Here is a 12580-nt window from a genome sequence, read left to right on the forward strand (position 1 = left end):
GAACATTTAAAAATTAAAATGTTACATTTCATTTTGTTCTTTAATTATAAACACCTTTTTAACCTGTTAATATTCTTTATTTTTTAAGCATTCGGTACCCCCTGAGTAGGTTTCACGGACCCCCCAGAAGTCCCTGGACAACAGGTTAAGAACATCTGGTCTAGAACATCACCTAAAAACTGCTGTCCAGCTTTGTTGCTGAGCAGTGTAAGACAATTGTTTTGGAAATTGCTGTACTCTAGGCTGAATGATTACCTTGAATTACAGCAAACACGAATGTCAAGCTTGTTTCAAGGATTTTATGAGCACCATCAACATGGGTTCAAATTGGTCATATTTATAGTGAAATATGTTCAACTGAAGAAAGTGAGACTGGCAATTGCTTTTTAGTTTTCGATTGTCTTTCCCGGAGAGAGAGCGAGAGAGTAAGAGCCCTAGTTGCGTTCTCCCTGACACAATCACGTACACAAATGAGTAACTAGGAGATTTGCAAATAAAGGTGCTGGGGGAAACCAAAGATTTTGGAGTAGACGCCTAATCCACTGAATAGAGCCATGTTTCATCATCAGCTCCTATCCACACCCTGGTAGGATGGTACCGCCAGATCGGACTCTACCAAAAGTGGAAGTTCTTATATAAATTGTGACTGGATTTAAAGCAGGAATCCAGAAGAAAGGCGATAGAAATGTCTCAAGGTATACCCGAGGAGAAATCCTTTATTAGTTGGGTACCTACACATGGATAAAAACAGATTCTGGCCCCTTTTCATGCACCACTCAGTGTGAAAGGGATGTGCAGTGGGTGTTGCTGAGGGCGTTCCACCACAACACCCATTGCTTTTTGATGTTGCCCCCGATTTGCAAGGCTGGGGCAGTGCCAAAAACTAAGGCCAGGGAATACTTGGTCTTAGAATGGTGATATGAGGATAAATTATTCATTTCTCCTCGTTTTTTCTCTTTCTTTGTCTGCTGCATTCTGTATACCTTCCCTTCCTGCACATAAACAATTGCCCCTTCAGCGCAGGCACCCTTGCAACATGGCGGTAAGGTGTCTGCGCTGGCACTAGACACATTTTTTTGCATCAGCGCTAGGGGAAACACAGCGCTGTAAATACAGCACGCCCCTGCGTTTTGAAAATGTTGAAGCACGGGTTCGACAAATTTGGCATAAAGCCATGCTCTGGCATTTTCTTGTACACGTGCTCCCAGTGTTAGTGCTGTCGTATAATTTCAGGGAGTGGAGGTGGACTGATTTTTGACTATTGAAATCTCAAACATGATTTATCACAGATCCCCCACACAATTGAACAGATTTGTGTGACCATGGGCAAATCCATTTTCCTTTCTACATCTTATGTAAAGTGTTCAAACTAAACAATTTTTCACACCAGTATAGGCAACTCAGATTCCTTAGTTAATGTCCCACATTGGGCCTCTCTTTTTGCACCAGGCGGTGGCTTTTTATACAGTTGTAGCAGGGCTCACTGGTACCCCTGCGATGGAAGTCTCGAAAACACACACATGTTTATTAGTGAAATTAAATATGAGAAATGAGAGATGGCAGATCTTGCAGCCGGCGGCTGAGGCCTCCCAGGCCCAACTTCCGGGAAATGCGCGCCCGCCAATATGCAAATACCACTAATCCTCATTTGAATGAAGTGTGTGGTTGGGGGAGCCTAGAAGCCTGGCAAACACTGACTGTCGACACAACACACAAGGGCGAGAAGTCTGACAGAGCCAGCCCTGGCAGGCAGGCTCGTGAATAAGGGGCGTGGCTTCGAGGGAGTTTTTATTTTTTTTAGTTTAGATTGTTATCTCTGAAAAATTGTAGTGTACAGGTGCTTTCAGTTGGGTACTGTGAGATGTCAGTCGGATTTCACCAGGAATTTTTACATACACACAGGCGAAAAAACACACACTCTCTGTTTTGTAAGTCCTTGAAAATAATGGTTATTTTACCAAATGTGTTTTTTTTCTCTCTGCTAGCAGTCCGCATTCCTCTCCCTTTCCACGGCCCTCTCACTCACCCGCTGATACCTACTACATCGACCATCATGCTCCGGGGTCACACGCTGATGGGACGAGCAGTGTGCGACCTCATTTGGAAATGCAATCAATAATATGCCATGCAACCTAGAAAAACAAATGTGAAGAAAATACATAAGACACAATGCAAGGTTAACCTAAAACAAAATCATTAAATCTCTTAGGTGGAAAACTATCTCTCTTGGGACGACAGTCCAACTCCATTACTTCTTCCACCGTGGAATTAGAACTACCTTTTCCTGAGGTTGTGGATTTTTTAAAATTAAGTTGACCTGAAGATGCGGAGATAGCATCATTCCCTTCCCTGGACACACTGACTTCTTTGGAGATATACCCATTCGTAACATTCAACAACATTTCTTGATCTTGTCTACATTACCATCTGCACCACCTCCTCCTCCATGGTCGAAAGGTGACCCTTCCGGACATGCCCTGCGCTACTTCTTAAAGAATGAAACATTTCTTGTCATTTATTTATCAACCCTACTAGCTGTTGCCACAGTACCATTGCACTTCATTACTCGCTCGCCAGGGCTCTGGCTCAAGAGGCATCCTACATTTATTGCCTGGATACTGGTCTTTGACTAGAAGCATTCAATCAATCAATCAATCAAGGGTTTAAGTGCAGCTACTCACCCAAGAGGGTCTCAAGGTGCTGGGGGGTGGGCGTACGCATCTCCTAGGCACTCACGGAGGAGTGAAGAGGCCAACCAAAGCCTGAGGTCTTCCAGGGCTCACCAGGATTCGTGCGGAAGCCTGAAGCTCATGGTGATTCGTCGAAGAGCCAGGTCTTGAGGTCCTTCAGGAACATGGAGAGAGTTGGTGTCTGGCAGAGGTGGAGAGGGAGGGCGTTCCATGCCTTGGCCGCGAGGAAGGAGAAAGAGCGGTCTCCTGTTCAGGTCTTCTTGATGTGCAGCATCGTCACGAGGGAGAGCTGGGCTGAGCGGAGGGATCTTTGGGGTGCATGGAACGAGAGGCGGTGTTCAGGTTGCCGAGTCCGGTGTTGTGGAGGGCTTTGTGGGCGTGGGTGAGGAGCTTGAAGGTGATTCTCTTCTCGACGGTGAGCAGGTGTAGCGCCCTCAGGTGTTGGGTGATGTGGCTGTGGCTCAGTAGGTTAAGGACTAGTCTGGCGGAGGAATTCTGGATGTTCTGGAGTTTGCGGGTGAGGTTCCTGTTGATTCCGGCGTAAAGCGTGTTGCCGTAGTCCAGTCTGCTGCTGATGAAGGAGTGGGTGACGGTTCTCCTGTGTTTGAGGGGAATCCAGTTGAAAGTCTTTCATAGGAAATGGAGGGTTTGGATTCAGGGAGAGGTGACAGCATTGATCTGGCGGTCCATTTTGAGTTCGGAGTCCAGGATGATTCCAAGGTAGCGTGCATGGTCCGTGGGTTGGGGGTGGTTTACCTAGGGCGGGGGGCCATCAGGAGCCGTTATAGGCTTCGGGATGTAGTCCTATGACGAGTACTTTGGTTTAGTCTGTGTTCAGTTGTAGCAACTGTTCTTCATCCATCTGGTGACTACTTCCATACATTCTTGAACGTTGTGTTTCGAGATGTTGGTTTCGTTGGTTAGGGAGAGGATGAGTTGAGTGTCGTCTGCGTACATATGATGTTGAGTCCGTGTGACCTTTTGATGGATGCGAGTGGGGCCATGTAAACGTTGAACAGAGTGGGGCTGATGGAGGATCCTTGGGGGACTCCTCAGGTGGTTTGTGTGGGTTTCGAGAGGAAAAGGGGGAGTCTGACCCGCTGTGTTCTGCCGGAGAGGAAAGAGCGGATCCAGTCGAGGGCTTTGCTCCAGATTCCTGCATTGTGGAGTCTGCGGGCTAGGGTGCGGTGTGAAACTGTGTCGAAGGCATCGGAGAGGTCCAGGAGGATGAGGGCCACAGTCTGTCCTCTGTCCAAACAAAAGCATTCATTTGGACATTCATCTGCTCTCTCTGTTGAACCACCTGGTTGTCATCAAAGATCTCGGAAGTCAGTTACCTGGGCGACTTGGCAGGTGATGACTGGAGGGAGGCGGAGGAGGCACCCAGGGATGCGGTGATAGATGCTCAATTCAGGTTGATCAAACTAAAGATACTCCATAGAGTATATTTTACCAGGGAGCTGCTGTGCCGCTCGGGTCTGATTCCCGCTGGCAAGGGAAACTTACACTTACCTCACACTTTCTGGCACTGCCCGGTACTGTCCCATTTCAGGGGTGGGGGAGAGCTGAGCCACCTTGAACAGGGGATCAGTTGGAGGATTCCCCGAGACCCCAAACTTCTTCTGCCTCACATAACGGACGCTTTGGGGGGGTAACCGTTACCAGAAGGCGCTTCTCTGGTTGGGTCTTGTGGTTGCGAAGAGGGACATTGCCAGGGTGTGGAAGGAGAAAGAAGTCCCACTTGTGACCAGGTGGGCCAATTGCATGGACCACTGCATGGGTCTAGAATGACCAATTTATTTGTCGAGGGGGTGCCCCCAAAAACATTTTAAGATCTGGAAAGAATGGTCAGAGTTCAGAGGGATAAATCTGGAACCATGCGTGGCAAGACCCTGGGAGGATGGGGGGATAAAGAGTCACAAATTGAGGTGTCCTTTTTTCTTTTCATGCTGGAATGTAGAATTGCAATGTGCATGGGGCTCTTTGTATTGGTTTTGTGCTCACTGTGATGGAAGTATAAAATCAATAAATCTGTTTGAAAAAAAAAAGTTCAGGGAATCCAACTTGGGTGGTGGGGAATGACATCTTGTGCTACCTGCCCCATGCTCACCTGAATGGGAGCTCCTCCTGTCGTGGCATGTGGAGACTGCTGATAGTCTCGTAGGAAAGACCAAATGGCCCAATCTAAGGGCTGTCAGCTGTTGTGAGCAATGCGTATCACTGTGTTTGTGGTTCTTATGAATCGTTCATCATCTTCATTCACCTGAGGCCATCATGGAGTGATTCGTCCATGACTTCAGATACTCTGCAGACTCCTGAATATTGAAACGAGCTCCCTCAACAAAGCATGGGTGGCCATGATTTTTACTAGATTGGGTAGAACCTCACTTACTGCTGTGGTGGACACAAGTTCAACTTCAGGGTACTTGGAATAGTCATCCATGACAATCACCATGTAACAATCGTCTAGGAGGCTGCTAAAAATCCATCCTCACACTGACTCATGGCTATCGGGGCCCCTTCTCTGTGATAAAGGGTGCTGGCTGGTCAGGTCGTCCTGTAGCTTGCCAAGGAATGCACAACTTTACAGTGGTTTCCACCAGCTTGTCCAGCTGCGGGAACCATACCTTGCTGCGCAGCCGGCTCTTAGTCTTCAGTACACCCTGACGGCCAGCATGGGCCAGTTGTATTTATAGCCCCACAAGGCTGTCAGGCATAACTAACCATTGACCTCAGAGCAAACATCCATGTTAATCTGCCACCAGTTCATGATGGACATTGTAGAGAAATTCAAGAACTTCTGAGCATCCGCGGTCTTCCTGCCCAAGGAGATTTGAGCACCTCACATTATCCTGTTGTGTTTGCAGTGTAGGCCATCCGGAGGCAGTCGATCCTTTTGGGTGGCTGCGGCAGTGATGCCTGGTGTCATTGGGAATGCTCAAAGTCTCTCCGTCATATATTGAACATATTCTTCAGTATCTTGTGCCTCTTGCGGGGTTGCTGCACTGGGATGCCAGGACAAGTAGTCTTCCGGGTTCTGGGACCCTGGCCTGTATTCAGTTTTGAATCAGTACTCCTGCAGCTGCAAGATCCACTTCTTTATGCAGGTCAGAGGTTCAGAGGCCAACCTTAGAAAAAGCAGCACCAGAGGTTTATGGTTGGCACACATAAGGGTGCCTGTAGATGTACCGATGAAACTGTCGGCATCCCCAGTGAAAGGCGATCGGCTCACGTTCAATCTGTGAGTAGCTCTGTTCAAACTGAGTCACCACACGACTCACACAGGCTACTGGAGTCCATTCATCACACCTTTGTTTCTGGTAAAAGATGCCCCCTCCCCACGCCAGTGGGGCTCGCATCCACTCACATTTTGTTGACTTTGGCTGGGTCCAAGTATGCTAGAGTGGTGTCTGCTGACAGAGCCTCTTTGGTCCGTTGAAATGACTCTTCTGGAGGTGCACCCCACTCCCTGGGCCTTGAGGTCCTGGTAAACTCCTTGAGGGGCTTTGTGAGGGTGGTGAGGTCCTTAACAATCTGTCCACAGTTATTCATCATCCCTAAGAAACTGCAGACTTTGGAGACACATGATAGAGCAAGAGCTTTTTTGACATCTTGTAATTTGGTGAGGTCAGCAGCCACCCGCTCGGCAGAAAAACAGTAACCGTAGAAATATATTACAGTTTTGAGAAATTCACGTTTGTCTTTGTGCAGTGTTAGTCCGCTTGCCTACCATCTATGCAGTACCTTCTTGCCCTGACGCTGTGCTCTTCTGCCAATGCAGCATGGACCAGGATGTTGTCACTCACATTTGGCACCGCTGAGGCTTAGAGCAGCTCCTGTTAATGTGCTGGAAGGCATCAGCGGTGCTGAAGATGCCAAAGTTTACTTGTTTGCCGACCAGGGTTAGTTTGGGGGAGAAAGTGGTGATGTATGGGGAGTCTGGGTGTAGTAAGATCTGGAAGGTCCATTTTCGAAAAACTGCAAGATCCACTCAACTCACTGATGATATTATCCACTGTGGGAGTGAGATACCTCTCCCCTTTAATGGCTGTATGGCAGTCTTATGTCGACACGCAGCCTCATTTCACCAGGTTGTTTGGGCTTCCGCATGACAGTGTTGGTGACACTCATGGGGCGGGCATTCCACTCTCTCAATCTGCAACCTTTAGTTCCTTCAATTCTGCCTCCACTTTCGGCCTGTGGCAATACAAAATTTGATCTGCCTGAGAGCAGCCCGTTGGACTGACCTGTTGCTGTGGAGGGCTTCTTCTTTGTCTTAAAGGTACGCAATGCTTTGGTACAGGTCGTGAAACTCAGACATGACATCTTCGATGCTTGGGGCATGGATTCAGAGTGCAAACTACACTATCTTCAGTTCCTCCAGTATCTGGCAGCTCAGCAACAGTCCAGAACCTTCTTGAGTGATATAACACTGCGGCAGTGGTCACCTGATTGCCATGCCGCTTTCCTGTTGTGAATTTGCTCTTTATCTTCAGTGGTTGTGTCACCCTATAGGTGAAAACTCTGGGGAATATTAATAAGCAATAGCGATAATTATCGCTATTGCTTGGTTAGAGACAAAATTTTACCGCTGAGCTGCGGGGATTTTTATCGCAGATAAACCTTGGTATTACCAAGGATTATCGCAAATGCGATAAAAAACGGCCGCAATGCATGAATATCGCTGAAAAGTCCGCGATATTCATGCATTACCGAGCTAATGCTCTTAGCCATGTTATCCACCTCCTATTGGATAACATGGCTAAGAACTGCTCAGGGCAGGTGTTAGCTTTTGGAGATATTCGCGCTAAGCGCGAATATCTCTAAAAGTTGGTAATAGGAGATAGCGATGTTAGCGACTGTTTCCAGTCGTTAACATCTTGGAACGCCCACTTTGCATATCATTAGTGATAAATATCACTGACATGCAAAGTGGGGCCCAAGATGGTCGCTATCTCCTACTAGCTGTCGCTAACTGGTGTTAGCGACAGCTAGGTAATAGGGAGATAATTTTATCTCCACTTTCTTGGCTTTTAAAGCCAAAAAAGCAGAGATAAACCCCCTTGATAATATGCCCCTCTGACCTTTACTGGGGGGAGGCTTGGCAGCTGAGCGAGTTTGTCATCTGTCTCTTTGACCATAATATTTATAGACAATCCTGTGTCAATGATGGGGAGTAGTAGGGTGTTCCATCATTAACGTGACACTTTGGCAGCGTTCTGGTCTTGGGGTGAGTATGCTTGACAGCAAACACAGTATGCACAGTGCCTTCAAACGCATCGTTGTTCATGTCGTCTTCCTCACTGGCTACCTGCACCATTTTTATTGTTTTCGTTTGCACACTGTGCTTCGAGCATCAGACTTTTATAAAAATGATTATGTTTCCGCTGGAGACACAAGTTTTCACTTACGTGAGACAGTCGTTGGGGCGTTGGGCCAGGTCACCACTGTACCCACACAGACGTTGCTTGGTTTTGATTGTCTTTCTGGCTTGTATGACTAGATTCACAGGTTCAGATGTGACCGGCTTGTGCAACACTGCCTCCATGTGGGATGTACAGGCTTTTGATATTTCCATTGCATAGTCCAGCATTAGAATGTTGCTGATATAGAGGAACAATTGCACCTATAGTTACTGGAACGGATAATGCATCTGGACTATTTATCATAACCACATTCGAAAATCCTGCTCTTTCTGGAGTTTGATCTGCAGACAAAAAAATATTTTTATAAGCTGGATCTAAATTTGCTGGTGGTATTTGTTTTTGAACTATTTTGTTCTTCGTGAGAAGGTGCAGGTCTTTTTAGTAATAATTCATTTAGTAATTCATCATCTATTTCCAAATTCTCTTCTAGTAAGGACTCCCAGTTGGCGGGTAAAAGGGTAATTCCAACCCTCGGATTTCATGAACGCTGCCACAAACAAAACAGAGGCCGAGAGACAATAATTTTAGCATTTTAATAATAAAATTGTACTGTTATTTATTATGTGAATTTTGTAACAATTTTAACAAATTATGCAAATAAAACCTTTTTGACTTTTTTGACTTCTGGTAATGTAAGAACCTGAGACTTCGGCTCCTCAGTGTGTTTCTTTTTCTCCTTATACTTTTCTCCTTATTTTCAGCTACCATTACAGGATACATTTGTGCACCCAAGGCAATATCCTGTCTCCATACCTTTTTCTGGGAATCCCATTTCGCCTCTGCGTATCGATTTAACATATTCTTATACCTCCCCTGATATTTCTCCTTCTCTCTTCGATGGGCTTTATATTCCCACTCTTCAAGAGCTTCATATTGCATGCGTTTAGGACAAGGTTTCATATCAACAATATGTCTCCTCAAGTTTTCTAAAATCTGTACGTTAAATGTCCCATATTGTGGAAACGCTAGACGTCCACCCTTTTCAGCATATTTTATCCAACTCTCCGACCAAGTACAACTTTGATATCCTCTTTCTACTGACATTTACAAAGCAGGGGTACCCTCCGTAGCTACAGGAACTCCTTCCCTTTTAGGAATAGGCGTATCCTTTTATATTAAAGCTTTCAACAACGTAAGACATTTCATGATTTCTTTCTTTCAACGCAGTCTGTTTAGGTCTCGCCTGTCGATGCGCATGCGCATCGAGCTTGCGAGCCTATTGCGGCTTAAACAACCTTTAACTAAGAAGCAAGGAATCGTGGCGATTCCTTGCAGTGCCCGTGACTTTTAAGCTCAATGCGCATGTGCATTGAGCTTAAAAGCGCGTGCACAGCCGCAATCGCCGTCTGTTCCCTCAGCCGCATTCCTCCGACACCTTTTGAAGTGAAGCTTAGCTTCACTTCAAAGGCCCGGCTTCTTAACACCCACATGCCGCTCTCCCCGCTCCGCCCCCTCCCCTGCCCGCCTTGTGCATGTTGCATCATCACACAACTTCTCTTCACGCCGTTCCTGCTTGCAGCTACCCACCCCCTCCCCTGCCCGCCTTGTGCATGTTGCATCATCACACAACTTCTCTTCACGCCGTTCCTGCTTGCAGCTACCCATCTTTTGCTCTTTAATTACCTCTGCTTTTAAGGTCTCACCCCAGCATAGACGAAGATAAGATAAGTAAGCCACTGTAAGCTACCGGTTTACCGCTGCTTGCACCCGGTTCACTGCTGGTGGCATCCGAGCAGGGCGACACTCGCCATTCATTGACGGTGCTCCCTCTCTGCGGTACCTACCCGACTCTGCTTAGCCAGGGCAGAGTTAAAGGCTTGCGCTTGACAGGGCACATTTTCCCTGTGCGTTCTTCAATGCCCGGGGCTTTCTTCAAGGGGTCTGCAGTACACAGTGCTCAGAAAAAAAACTGCTGTGTGGTGTGCTTTATGCAAATTACATGTTTGCAATGCACACATTGTCTTTACAAATATCTTTCTAGTTTCTGGCTTGTTTTCGTTGCTGTGGAGTCTACACGGTGTGAGATTGTGACTAGTGGTCATGCAGCAGAAAGCAGGACAATTTTCACTGAGTGCCAGTCTCCGCAGTCCATCTCGGCGCTCGTAAGTGACCTCATGTGTCCTTGCTTGAGGAGTTTTGTGATGGTAGTCTCTCAGTGACATGCGTTTGATGGTCTCTTCTTCCTGTCTCGCTTCTGTGTATATCTTTCCCGATGTCTGATGGCTCAGTGGCCTAATTTTCAAACTCAGGAATGTTTTTCCCAGTGCCACAGATTCACGTCTTAGTCAGATCGCTGACTCTTTAATTCTTATACCTCAATGTTCCTTTTTTTTAATCAACCTTATGTTTCATTGAACACCTATATTTTAAGCACCAAGATACCACAAAGGGGGGACATGTGCTTTACAATTACACATCACGTTGGCGTGTACAATTTTTTTCTCTCCACACTTCTCTTTTCTTCTCAGACTTTGCAGTCTCCTGCCTGTCCCAGATCCGTACCCTGCATCTGCCCCACTTTCTTTCTTGCTTGCATTTATTGCAGCTCTCTCCGCCCGTCCTTTCTTTACTCATTCGTTACTACCGTGATCTCTTGCTCTCCACCGCCTTTCACCCCCCACTCTAGTAATATCTACTTCTGTTCTCATTCTGTCTATGCTCCAGCACTCACTCACCCCCTCTCCCCATTCCTGCTCTAATTCTTCCTTCCCCCATTTCACTTTCGCTGCTCCCCTCTTCTCTTCCTTTCTCTCCTTTCCTCTTCCTCCTCTTGCCCACCTTCCTCTCCCTAATGCTTCTCCTCTTCGCCTCTTCTGCTCCTTTCTCTCTTGTCCTCTTCCTCCCCCCCCATCTTCCTTTTCTCTCTCCCACCGCCTTTCCTAGTTCCTCTTCCTGTGAATTCTTTGCATTCCTTCCCTGACTGTGCCGTCTGTCCTTGGACATTGTAGTTCTCTCAGCAGATGGACAACCAGTTTTGCAGTCCCCCAGCCCCAATACCAGAATCCTGTGGGGGATATCCACACTAGGCTGCGTGATGTGGCTGATGCCCAGAGCCCTACCGGGGATTCAACCTGCCCCAGGATTTCCTCAGGAGTCTGAAGGGGACAATGCAGCGGCAGAGCTATTGCATTATTGATTGAGTGGTGATTCAGCCTTGTTTTTCCCTGTTGCCCAGATGTATATAATACACACAGGCATCTGTGAAATGCTGCCTTTCTCCCACGCTGCAGCTGTCTTTTATACAGTTATTATCGCATTGACCACAAGTGACCAGATCACTGCACTCCACAACACAATTCCCTTACACACCACAATTCCCCTATATACCACATACAGCCAGTCCCAGCCTCTTTCACTCTCTCTTCCAACTCTCTCCCCCCTCTCCATTTACTTACACAAATCTCGCAGAAACCCTAAGCAGCAGTGCCCGCACTACCAATCCTTCTGTTATGCCACATCTCTCAGCTTACATATTCCTTCGCTCTTTCTTTTACTTTCCACGTTTCTGCCTCTTTCACTCTCTCTTCCAACTCTCTCCCCCCTCTCCATTTACTTACACAAATCTCGCAGATACCCCAAGCAGCAGTGCCCGCACTACCAATCCTTCTGTTATGCCACATCTCCCAGCTTACAGATTCGCACTTTCTTTTCCTATCAACGTTTCTGCCTTTTTCACTCTCTCTTACAACTCTCTCCCCCCTCTCCATTTACTTACACAAATCTCGCAGATACCACAAGCAGCAGTGCCCGCACTACCAATCCTTCTGTTATGCCACATCTCGCAGCTTAGATTCCTTCGCTCTTTCTTTTACTCTCCACGTTTCGGCCTCTTTCACTCTCTCTTCCAACTCTCTCCCCCCTCTCCATTTACTTACACAAATCTCGCAGATACCCCAAGCAGCAGTGCCCGCACTACCAATCCTTCTGTTATGCCACATCTCTCAGCTTACATATTCCTTCGCTCTTTCTTTTACTCTCCACGTTTCTGCCTCTTTCACTCTCTCTTCCAACTCTCTCCCCCCTCTCCATTTACTTACACAAATCTCGCAGATACCCCAAGCAGCAGTGCCCGCACTACCAATCCTTCTGTTATGCCACATCTCTCAGCTTACATATTCCTTCGCTCTTTCTTTTACTCTCCACGTTTCTGCCTCTTTCACTCTCTCTTCCAACTCTCTCCCCCTCTCCATTTACTTACACAAATCTCGCAGAAACCCTAAGCAGCAGTGCCCGCACTACCAATCCTTCTGTTATGCCACATCTCTCAGCTTACATATTCCTTCGCTCTTTCTTTTACTCTCCACGTTTCTGCCTCTTTCACTCTCTCTTCCAACTCTCTCCCCCCTCTCCATTTACTTACACAAATCTCGCAGATACCCCAAGCAGCAGTACCCGCACTACCAATCCTTCTGTTATGCCACATCTCTCAGCTTACAGATTCCTTCGCTCTTTCTTTTACTCTCC

The sequence above is a fragment of the Lissotriton helveticus genome, chromosome 8 (genome assembly GCF_964261635.1).
Source record: "Lissotriton helveticus chromosome 8, aLisHel1.1, whole genome shotgun sequence".
Taxonomy (NCBI): domain Eukaryota; kingdom Metazoa; phylum Chordata; class Amphibia; order Caudata; family Salamandridae; genus Lissotriton; species Lissotriton helveticus.